We start from the raw sequence: 12745 nt of genomic DNA on the forward strand, positions 1-12745 counted from the left end.
TACATCAGAAGGGCATAAGGTAAAGGAGTAAAAGAGCCTTACGTTCCCATCCACAATCAAGTCCCTTACATAACTAAAGCATTTCTAGACACAACTTCGACCAGTTTGGCTTGGTAATCCTACAGGCAGTCAGGCTCTGATACCAAAGCTGTCAGGACCCCAATTCTAAGTCACACCGACCTAGCCTGTAACACCTCATATCACTTTGCGGCCTCACGCACGGTATCCCCACGGGTGTTGCCTTACCATGGTCCATGGCCCGGGACCGTTTGCGCCTTTTGGCTCACGTATATGATAGTGTCGCTAGCATCCATATGACAGAGAACCTGGGCCGACATGACTAGTCGTGAACCCAAAGTGGCACTAACTTACGGGGACAGGCATACATGAATCAACATCGAGCATGTCGGTCAGCAGCGTGTGAATCTGGGCTGTAGCAACTAGGCTAATAGGACTTCGAGAACCCTGGCTATAGCAGGCTAGCAGGACCCCGGATGTCACCGCGTGACATTTCCCCGAAGGGACAGATACAGGAACGAAGTGAATCACATTCCGGCCAGTCTAAGTGTTCCAGAGCAGTAGTGCTGGGCTAGCAGGACTCCGATGAACCGGGCTGTAGCGGACTACTATGGCTCATGGAAGCACAAGACTACATTTCCCCATAAGAGAGGCTACCAGGGATGAACAACTAGGTTGTCGGATCCCACACATACCAAGCATTTCAACCATACATACAATATGCTCGATATGTGTAAATACAACATGGCATCAAAACATAACTCTACGACTCAAGTATTTATTCATTAGGCTCCGAAGAGCCAGATATTACAAGCATGGGTCCCATGACCCAACATTCAGAGCATACAAGTCAAAACACATGCGGAAGCTTAACATGTCTGAGTACAGACTTCTACAAATGAAAAAGGCTGAGAAGCCTGACTATCTACTAGATCCTGCCTAGGGCACAAGATCGTAGCTGAGGTATCAAGCTAAACTTCGAAGTCCACGTGGAACTACTAGCGAGACTGAAGTCTCTCTGCAAAACATAAATTAAGCAAACGTGAGTACAAATGTACCTAGCAAGACTTACATCAGAACTAACTACATATGCATTGGTAGGAACAATGGGGGTGGTGGAGTTTAACTGCAGCAAGCCATCTTTGACTCAGTGGCTAACCTGAACTACTACTGCAAATAACTCTTTGAGGTGGCGCACACGAGTCCACATATTCACCATATCAATACACCACTAAGGATCCGCTCCCGTCTCCCTATGAGAACGCCATTCATAGCACTCACGCTTATCTTGCGCATTTTAGAGTATCCGCTTTCACTTGTCTATGAATGACGCAAGGGGTCCAAGTTTCCATATCTGAGGAATCCGGCTATTCGAATAGATAATGATAACCCTGCAGGGGTGTACTTCTTCACACACGCTCTCGCCACTTACCACCATGTACATGCCGTGTACCTCGGCAACCTTCAAGCGGAAGCTTGGCGAGGGAGTCGGCCACGACCTGACTAACCACACAAGTGTCTCGTCTAGGTTTATCGCCTATTCGGGTTCCATCCACAAGGAGATCTGGCCAGGGTGTCGCTCACGGCCCCAAACGATGTGTGCAGGGTTCCCAAGCCCACCATTCGGGTGCCACTTGGTACACCGTGCCACTGTGCCTAGTCTGTCCCAAGCCCACCTGTACCGGGTGCCACTCGGTAGACTACTAACACTACCTACAAACACCAGAAACTAGTTGCAACTCCTGGACAGAGATCAAGTTGATTAATAAGCCGAGAGGGGCCGAGTTACCGGAACCCAATGTGTGGTTGTAACTGTTCATGGATCACAAACACAGAACTCAGTTCCTGAGAACGGCTGCAATGAGACAACCCACCATCTACTCCTACATGGCCTCTCACCGCTACCTTTACCAAATCGTGTTCACACACTTAGCTCTCAACAGTAGGACATGTTCACCATGTTCCAATTCATTCCTGATGAATCAGACCTGACTCAACTCTAAGAAGCAGCAGGCATGACAACAAGCATGAATGAGTAGGCACATCAGGGCTCAAACAATTCCTGCTCATTCTAGTGGGTTTCATCTATTTGCTGTGGCAATGACAGGTCATGGAGAGGAAAGGGGTTCAACTACCGTAGCATGTAACAGTTGAATCGTTGTTGTCCTAATGCAGTAAAAGAGAGCAGGAGGAGAGAGTGGGATTGTATCGGAATGAACAAGGGGGTTTTGCTTGCCTGACACTTCTGAAGAGGAACACACTTCATCGGTGTCATCGTTCTCGTCGTCGGTACACGTCTACCGAGAGGGGACAAACACCGGCAACCGAGAAAGAACACAATCAATGCAATGCCACAATATGATGCATGATCATGACATGGCAATATGCCGTGATTTGAGCTAATGCATCTAGCTATGATTTAAATGAAGTTGGTTTGAATACATGATTCAAATTCCAACTCCATATATGATTATTTAAATGCCCTTTATTTCTTTTGTCCAAAACAAAGGACAAACATTGTTCAAACATGCATGAAAATGGTACAGATGGATTCCTTGAATTTTTTTGATAATTTTTCATATATTAATTATTTCATTCTGAGTTATAGATTAATTTCTATGATTTTTAGAAGTTTTAGACATTTTCTGAAATTAATAAATCATTTCTGATTTATTTAAAATTCCAAAAAACGCTTATTGCATCAGCATTGCATGTGGGTGACGTCAGCAGGTCAACAGACGGGGTCCAAGTCAAACCTAACCAGTGGGGCCCACTGGTCAGTGACACAGTGCTGATTGGGTCACTAACGTGTGGGGCCAGGTCAACGGACACGTCAGCAAGTCAACGCTGACGCGTGGGGCCATTGTGATTAGTTTAAGCTAAACAGAGAAATAAACTGCGGTTAACTAAAACATGGGGCCCAGGTGTCAGTGACTGTGGGGCTTAATTAGTTGTCCATTAGCCCCTAATGACGTGTCCACGTCATCTAGAATGGCGGTTAGCCGCCGGCGCTAAACAGAACACGGCGGGGTTACCCGTCCGGCCGATTCCGGCGATGAGAGCTCGCACAGCTGGGTCCTGCGGACGCAGCGTGATGAGGCGCGTCGATCGGTGGTGGTGGGTGGTGCTAGTGCGGCCGGAAAGGCAGCGGCGGCGTGTGAGGCGGCGGCCGGAGCTTGGCTTCGTGCGAGCGTGGCGCTAGAGCAAGCATGCGAGCACATAGAGGGGCTAGGCGGCCTCCTGAAGGCACCAGGAGCGTGATGCGGTGCAAGGGCGCGGGTGGTTTGAGCTCAGGCCATGGCAGCGACAAAGACAAGTGGCGGTGGGTTTCGGTCATCGGCGAAGCGGCAGCTACGGCGTGCAAACGAGAAAACGGAGAGGGGAGGAGGAGCAGCAGCTCACAACGGTTGCAGCAGGCAAGCAGGAGGTGGCCGACGCATGCGCGCGCGCGTCGGGCACACGCCCTTCGGGCACGGGGAAGAGTGAGAGGGGTCAGGGGGTTGCGTGGCGTCTCTCAGAGGTGTCCAATGGTGAGCAGGCAAGCAGGAGGTGGCCGACGCATGCGCGCGCGCATCGGGCACACGCCCTTCGTCCTCCTCGCAAGAGGAGGAAGACGACAGGGGAGGTAGAGATAGGTTGGGCCGGCTAGCTATAGTGCTGGGCCGGTTGGTGGGCTGCACAGGTGAGGCCAGGTACGATTCCCTCTCTCTCTCTCTTTTATTTTTTGTTTCCTATTTTCTTTAACTCTGTTTTGATTTGATTTTTAACCCAAATCATTTTCCGAGCTTCTGTAAATTGTTGTATGGACTAGTGACATTAATATAAAGCCCCACAACAATTTCCAGAATTATTGGATCATATTTGAAATATATCAAATATAAATCCAATGCAAATAATTATTGAATTAATTCCAAATGCCCAAAATAAATATTTATGAGCTCCTGAAAATATTGGTTTGAATTTTAGTTCTGGCCAATATTACCAAAGAGAAACATGAACATTTTCTTGGACCTATTTGAAGCAATTTTTATCTTGGTCATTTTCAGAAATGATTTGTAAGGCTTTCGCATGCCCCCATTTCAAATTCATTGAAATTTAAACATGATGCACAAATGACTAGCTAGTCTAGGTCATACCAGAACTAGGGATGTGACACTTCTCCACAAGCTTCTGCCTCTGTGTTCGCTGCGTCAGCCTCACCATGCCACAACCACTATCTCACGTATGGGAAAATATGGAGGGGAGAGGCAATAGAAAAGTCAATTGGGTTCTTGCTTTCCAGATAATCTTCATGTCTTGATCTGGATGAAGGCTCTGTGGCGTCAGGAGGTTCTAGGCTAGTAGTGGTACATAGGCGTGCCTACACTGGGAAGCTGGTCGGCTATGCCTGTCAAAGCGGTGCGTGCCCAATCTCTGCATCACAGGCCTCAACTGCCATGGTCCCCTGGTTCCTTAGTCACGCTGCCCCTAGTCACCCGTGAGTCGTCGCTAGGCCACCCCGCGTGCCGCAGCTCGAAGCTCCCATGCATGTTGTCGGTCATTTTATTCCGTCCACCACTGCCTTGTGCCCTGCATGGCATCACCTGAGGCCCTCTACGTGGCGCCTCGTAAGGAACCGTCCCAGCTCGTCGGCGACCATCCCCAGCCCTAGCTGTTATCTTCTTCCTCATGCATGGGACGGTGATGAACCACAAGTATAGGGGATCTATCGTAGTCCTTTCGATAAGTAAGAGTGTCGAACCCAACGAGGAGCAGAAGGAAATGATAAGCAGTTTCCAGCAAGGTATTCTCTGCAAGTACTGAAATAAGTGGTAACAGATAGTTTTGTGATAGGATAAATTGTAACGAGCAACAAGTAACAAAAGTAAATAAAGTGTAGCAAGGTGGCCCAATCCTTCTTGTAGCAAAGGACAAGCCTGTACAAACTCTTATATAGAGAAAAGCGCTCCCGAGGACACATGGGAATATCGTCAAGCTAGTTTTCATCACGCTCATATGATTCACGTTCGGTACTTTGATAATTTGGTATGTGGGTGGACCGGTGCTTGGGTACTATCCTTACTTGGACAAGCATCCCACTTATGATTAACCTCTATTGCAAGCATCCGCAACTACAAAAAAGTATTAAGGTAAACCTAACCATAGCATGAAACATATGGATCCAAATCAGCCCCTTACGAAGCAACGCATAAACTAGGGTTTAAGCTTCTGTCACTCTAGCAACCCATCATCTACTTATTACTTCCCAATGCCTTCCTCTAGGCCCAAATAATGGTGAAGTGTCATGTAGTCGACGTTCATATAACACCACTAGAGGAGAGACAATATACATCTCATCAAAATATCGAACGAATACCAAATTCACATGACTACTAATAGCAAGATTTCTCCCATGTCCTCAGGAACAAAAGTAACTACTCATAAAGCATAAACATGTTCATAATCAGAGGGGTATTAATATGCATATATGATCTGAACATATGATCTTCCACCAATTGAACCAACTAGCATCAACTACAAGGAGTAATTAACACTACGAGCAACCTACTAGCACCAATCTTGGACATGGAGGCAAGAATTGGATACAAGAGGTGAACTAGGGTTTTGAGATGAGATGGTGCTGATGAAGATGTTGATGGAGATTGCCCTCTCCCGATGAGAGGAGCGTTGGTGATGACGATCGCGATGATTTCCCCCTCCGAGAGGGAAGTTTCCCCGGCAGAACAGCTCCGCCAGAGCCCTAGATTGGTTCCGCCAAGGTTCCGCCTCGTGGCGGCGGAGTTTCGTCTGAGAAGGTGGCTTATGATTTTTCCCATCGAAAGACTCCATATAGCAGAAGATGGCCACCGAGGGGCCCACGAGGTAGGGGGGCGCGCCCAGGGGGTAGGGCGCACCCCCCCACCCTCGTGGGCAGGGTGTGGCCCCCCTGGTGAAGTTCTTGCTCTCAGTATTTTTTATATATTTGGAAAACATCTTCTGTGAAGTTTTAGGACTTTTGGAGCTGTGCAGAACAGGTCTCTAATATTTGCTCCTTTTCCAGCCCAGAATCCTAGTTGCCGGCATTCTCCCTCTTTATGTAAACCTTGTAAAATAAGAGAGAATAGGCATAAGTATTGTGACATAATGTGTAATAACAGCCCATAATGCAATAAATATTGATATAAAAGCATGATGCAAAATGGACGTATCAACTCCCCCAAGCTTAGACCTCGCTTGTCCTCAAGCGAAAAGCCAAAATCTAAAAATATGTCCACATGTTTAGAGATAGAGGTGTCGATAAAAATAAAATACGGACATGAGGGCATCATGATCATTCTTAGAACAACAACTTATATAATTCTTGTCATATAATCTCTAATGCTAGAGTAATAATGCAATCACAATATCAAGTATGAATCTTAAACTTCATTGAAAACTAACAAACTATAATCTCAGTCATTGAAGCAATTGCAATTTATCATAACATAGGAAAGAGTCAATGTATAAGAGCTTTTCAGCAAGTCCACATACTCAACTATCATATAATCTTTCAGAATTGCTGACACTCATGCAATACTTATGGGTATGGAGTTTTAATCGGACACAGAGAAAGATAGGGGCTTATAGTTTTGCCTCCCAACGTTTTACCTCAAGGGTAATGTCAACAGTAATAGTTCATGAAAACTCACATCCAATTAGCCATATATACCAGGATCTTTCCAACATATTGTGCTTGCCAAAGGATAAAGTGTAAAAAGGAAGGGTGAAAATCACCATGACTCTTATGCAAGGTAGGAGATAAAAGTAAAAGATAGGCCCTTCACAGAGGGAAGCAGAGGTTGTCATGCGCTTTTATGGTTGGATGCACAAAATCTTAATGCGAAAGAACGTCACTTTATATTGCCACTTGTGATATGGACCTTTATTATGCAGTCTGTCGCTTTTATTACTTCCATATCACACGATCGTATAAAGCTTATTTCCTCCACACCAATCAATCATACATATTTAAAGAGCAATTTTTATTGCTTGCACCGATGACAACTTACTTGATGGATCTTACTCAATCCATAGGTAGATATGGTGGACTCTTATGGCAAGTCTGGTTTAAGGGTATTTGGAAGCACAAGTAGTATCTCTACTTGGGGCAATGAATTTGGCTAGCACGAGGGGGAAAACGCAAGCTCATCATGTTGGAAGATCCAAGACAATATAATTCATCTCAAATGTAAGAAAACATAACCCATTACGTTGTCTTCCTTGTCCAATGTCGACTCTTTAGCATGTCATATTTTAATGAGTGCTCACAATCATAAAAGATGTCCAAGATAGTATATCTATATGTGAAGACCTCTCTTTCTTTATTACTTCCTATTAATTGCAACAATGACCAAAACTATGCTTGTGAACTCTCAACAACTTTTATTCATCAAACTTTTTCTATGTGAGCTCATTACTCTCCATGGGATCCATATGATCTCTTTGTTTCTTTTTATTTCTTTCTCTTTTCTTTTATTCACTTAGGATCATGGCAAAATAATCAAGCCCTTGACTCAACACTAATCTTTATTATATAGCTCACGGACTTGACTACATAGAAGGATAATAAAACAAAACTCACAACTAGATCACACTAAGAACTTTTATTCTACTAGATAAAGATATTACCAAAAGGATCGAACTAAGAAAAATGGTAAAGATAAAAGTGATGGTGATACGATACCGGGGCAGTCCCCCAAGCTTGGCAGTTGCCAAGTGGAGTGCCCATACCATGTGATTATGTCTCTCTTTTCGGGGATGGTGATGTGATGTTCTTGGCGATGATGCCCCTCAAGATACGATTTTTCTCCTCAAGCTTGTTGACTTGCTGCTTGAGGTCCATTATTTCCTTTCAGAGTTTTCCTGTAACAGCCAAAGCTCCCTGCACCCAAGGGTGCTGCATAGCTGCGGGAGAACTAGTGACACTCTTTTTCATATTCTCATAAGAAAGAAATCTAACATTAGAAGGGATAACCGAGTTTGGAATAGCTGAGCTCTGCAGTTATCCCATTGTGAGTCCAGCTTGGAGGCGGGAAGTGACTTCTTGATCCTCTTCCATGGCATCTATCCTCTTCAAATCAGCCTCCATCTCTTCCTCCGTTGCTGGCCCAAAGGGGTTAACATGATTGTTTGTCGTTGATCTAGGTGCCGGATGAGACACCCGGCTCTCCCCGACTAACTCTTGCGAAGACATCCTGCTCTAATTTGCAGCAGCAATAGTTCGAAACACAAACATGAGATTTTTGCGTGATACGGGAGTCAAAACCCCCGGGAGGTTATATAATGAATTTTTACCGACCAAAATACGTGTTGTGTACGAAAACGGAGTCCGGACACCACACGAGGTGCCCACGAGGTAGGGGGGGCGCGGCCAGTAGGGTAGGGCTCGCCCTCCACCCTCGTGGAGCCCTCGTGTCCTTCCCGGACAGATGCTTATTTTTCTATTTTTCTAAATATTCCAAAACGGAGAAATATTTCCTTAAAAACTTTTTTGGAGTCGGTTTACTTACCGTACCACATACCTATTCCTTTTCGGAGTCTGAAACATTTCGGAAAGTGTCCCTTATGTATTCTTCCGGGGTTACGGTTTCAATAACATTGGTTTCAAAATTTATGGGATTACCTGAGATATAGTGTTTGATTCTTTGACCGTTCACCACCTTCGGATTTGTGCCTCCGAAGTTGTTGATTTTTATGGCACCGGAACGGTAGACCTCCTCGATAACGTAAGGACCTTCCCATTTAGAGAGAAGTTTTCCTTCAAAAAATCTTAAACGAGAGTTGTATAGCAATACATAATCATCTACATTAAACTCACGCTTTTGTATCCTTTTGTCATGCCATCTTTTAACTTTTTCTTTAAACAACTTGGCATTTTCGTAGGCTTGGGTTCTCCATTCATCAAGTGAGATGATATCAAATAACCTCTTCTCATGGGCAAGTTTAAAATCATAATTAAGTTCTTTAATAGCCCAATAAGCCTTGTGTTCTAGTTCGAGAGGTAAGTGACATGCTTTTCCATAAACCATTTTATACGGAGACATACCCATAGGATTTTTATATGCAGTTCTATAGGCCCATAATGCATCATCAAGTTTCTTGGACCAATTCTTTCTAGACCTATTAACTGTCTTTTGCAAAATTAATTTGAGTTCTCTATTACTCAATTCTACTTCACCACTAGACTGAGGGTGATAAGGAGATGCAATTCTATGATTAACATCATACTTACCAAGCATTTTACGGAAAGCACCATGAATAAAATGTGAACCACCATCAGTCATTAAATATCTAGGGACTCCAAATCTTGGAAAAATAACTTCTTTAAGCATTTTAATAGAAGTGTTATGATCAGCACTACTAGTTGGAATAGCTTCTACCCACTTAGTAATGTAATCAACAACAACTAAAATATGTGTATAACCATTAGAGGAAGGAAAAGGTCCCATATAGTCAAAGCCCCAAACATCAAATGGTTCAATAACAAGTGAATAATTCATAGGCATTTCTTGACGTCTACTAATATTACCAATTCTTTGACATTCATCACAAGATAAGACAAACTTATGGGCATCCTTGAAGAGAGTAGGCCAATAAAAACCAGATTGCAGTACCTTATGTGTAGTTCTACCTCCAGCATGGTGTCCTCCATAAGCTTCGGAGTGACACTTGCGTAGGATCTGTTCCTGTTCATGCTCAGGTACACAACGTCTAATAACACCATCTACTCCTTCTTTATAAAGATGTGGGTCATCCCAAAAGTAATGCCTCAAATCATAGAAGAACTTCTTCTTTTGCTGGTATGTGAAACTAGGTGGTATAAACTTAGCAACAATGTAATTAGCATAATCAGCATACCACGGAGCAGTATGAGAAGCATTTATGACATTTAATTCCTCAACAGGAAAGCTATCATCAATAGGTAGTGGGTCATCAAGCACATTTTCTAACCTAGACAAGTTGTCTGCAACAGGGTTCTCAGCTCCTTTTCTATCAACAATATGCAAATCAAATTCTTGTAGCAAGAGAACCCATCTAATAAGTCTAGGTTTAGCATCTTTCTTTTCCATAAGATATTTAATAGCAGCATGATCAGTGTGAATAGTTACTTTAGAATCAACAATATAAGGTATATACTTATCACAAGCAAATACAACTGCTAAGAGTTCTTTTTCAGTAGTAGCATAATTTCTTTGAGCATTGTCTAGAGTTTTACTAGCATATTGAATAACATTTAGTTTCTTATCAACTCTTTGTCCTAGAAAAGAACCTACAACATAATCACTAGCATCACACATAATTTCAAAGGGTAAATTCCAATCAGGTGGCTAAACAATAGGTGCAGAGATCAATGCTTTCTTAAGTATTTCAAATGCTTCTACGCAATCATCATCAAAGACAGATAGTATATCTTTTTGTAATAAATTAGTCAGAGGCCGAGAGATTTTTGAGAAGTCCTTAATGAACCTCCTATAAAAACTGACATGACCAAGGAAACTTCTTATACCTTTGATGGCCTTGGGACATGGCAACTATTCAATAGCATCAACCTTGGCGTTATCAACTTCAATACCTCTTTCAGAAACTTTATGCCCCAAGACAATACCTTCATTAACCATAAAGTGGCACTTTTCCCAATTCAGGACAAGATTAGTTTCTTCACATCTCTGCAAAACTCGATCAAGGTTGCTCAAGCAATCATCAAAGAAGATCCATAGACGGAAAAGTCGTCCATGAAAACCTCACAAATCTTTTCACAAAAGTCAGAGAATATAGCCATCATGCATCTTTGAAAGGTAGCAGGTGCATTACATAAACCAAAAGGCATACGTCTATAAGCGAAAGTACCAAAAGGGCATGTAAAAGTACTCTTTGATTGATCTTTAGCTGACACAGGTATTTGAGAGAAACCAGAATAACCATCTAGAAAGAAAAAATGTGTATGTTTGGACAATCTTTCTAGCATTTGATCAATAAAAGGTAAGGGGTAATGATCCTTTTTAGTAGACTTATTTAATTTGCGGAAATCAATTACCATCCTATAACCTGTAATAATTCTTTGAGGAATCAATTCATCTTTATCATTAGGAACAACATTAATACCTACCTTCTTAGGGACACAATGGACAGGGCTTACCCATTGACTATCAGCAACGGGATAAATTATACCTGCCTCAAGGAGCTTTAGTATCTCCTTTCTTACCACTTCTTTCATCTTAGGATTCAGGCGGTGTTGATGATCATGAACTGGTTTAGCATCTTCTTCCAAATTAATTTTATGTTGACATAGAGTGGGACTAATGCCCTTAAGATCATCAAGAGTATATCCAATAGCAGCGCGGTGCTTCTTCAGAGTTTTCAATAATCTCTCTTCCTCATGCTCTAAAAGGTTAGCACTAATAATAACAGGATATATCTTTTTCTCATCAAGACAAGCATATTTAAGAGTATCAGGTAACGGTTTAAGCTCAAACACGGGATCACCCTTGGGTGGAGGAGGATCCCCTAGGATTTCAACAGGTAAATTATTTTTCAGAATAGGTTCCTATTTAAAGAATACTTCATATAATTCCCTTCCTTCATTCATAAACATATCATTTTCATGGTCTAGCAAATATTGTTCTAAAGGATCACTAGGAGGTACGACAATAGAAGCAAGACCAATAATTTCATCCTTACTAGGTAATTCTTCTTCACGGTGTAAATTCATGAGTCATATCATCTAAACTGATAGTAACAACATATCTTTTGCAATCTATGGTAGCATTAACAGTATTTAAGATGGGTCTACCAAATATAATGGGACAAAAGTTATCTTGTGGGGAACCAAGAACAAGAAAATCAGCAGGATATTTAGTTTTCCCACACAAGACTTCAACATCTCTAACAATTCCCATTGGTGAAATAGTATCTCTATTGGCAAGTTTAATTATGACATCAATATCTTCCATCTCAGCAGGTGCAATATCATGCATAACTTCTTTGTATAAGGAATAAGGTATTGCACTAGCACTAGCACCCATATCACATAAGCCATGATAACAATGATCTCCTATTTTAACAGAAATAACAGGCATGCCTACCACAGGTCTAGGTTTATCTTTATCACGGGGTTTAGCAATTCTAGCAGTTTCATCACAGAAATAAATAACATGCCCATCAATATTATCAGACAAGAGATCTTTAACAATAGCAATATTAGGTTCAACTTTAACTTGCTCAGGAGGTGTATATGTTTTAATATTGCTTTTACGAACCACAGTTGAAGCTTTAGCATGATCCTTTATCCTAATAGGGAAAGGTGGGTTCTCAACATAAGAAGTAGGAACAATAGGATCATTATAAGTGATAGTCTTTTCTTCAACTTTAATAGGGCAGCTACTTTTACTTCTATGGGAGGATGATATTTAAACCACTTCTCCTTGGGGATATCAACATTAGTAGCAAAAGATTCATAGAAAGAAGCTACTATCTCAGAGTCAAGTCCATATTTAGTGCAAAATTTACGAAAAATATCGGTATCCATAAAAGATTTAACACAATCAAAACTAGGTGTCATACCTAACTCCTTACCATTGTCGAGGTCCCAATCTTCAGAGTTGCATTTAATTCTTTCCAATAAATCCCAATTGAATTCAATAGTCTTCATCATAAAAGAGCCGGCACAAGAAGTATCAAGCATGGTGCGATTGTTACCAGAAAGCCAAGC

Source organism: Triticum urartu, chromosome 5A (assembly GCF_056163025.1).
Source record: "Triticum urartu cultivar PI428250 chromosome 5A, HENAU_Tu73, whole genome shotgun sequence".
NCBI classification, from domain to species: Eukaryota; Viridiplantae; Streptophyta; class Magnoliopsida; order Poales; family Poaceae; genus Triticum; species Triticum urartu.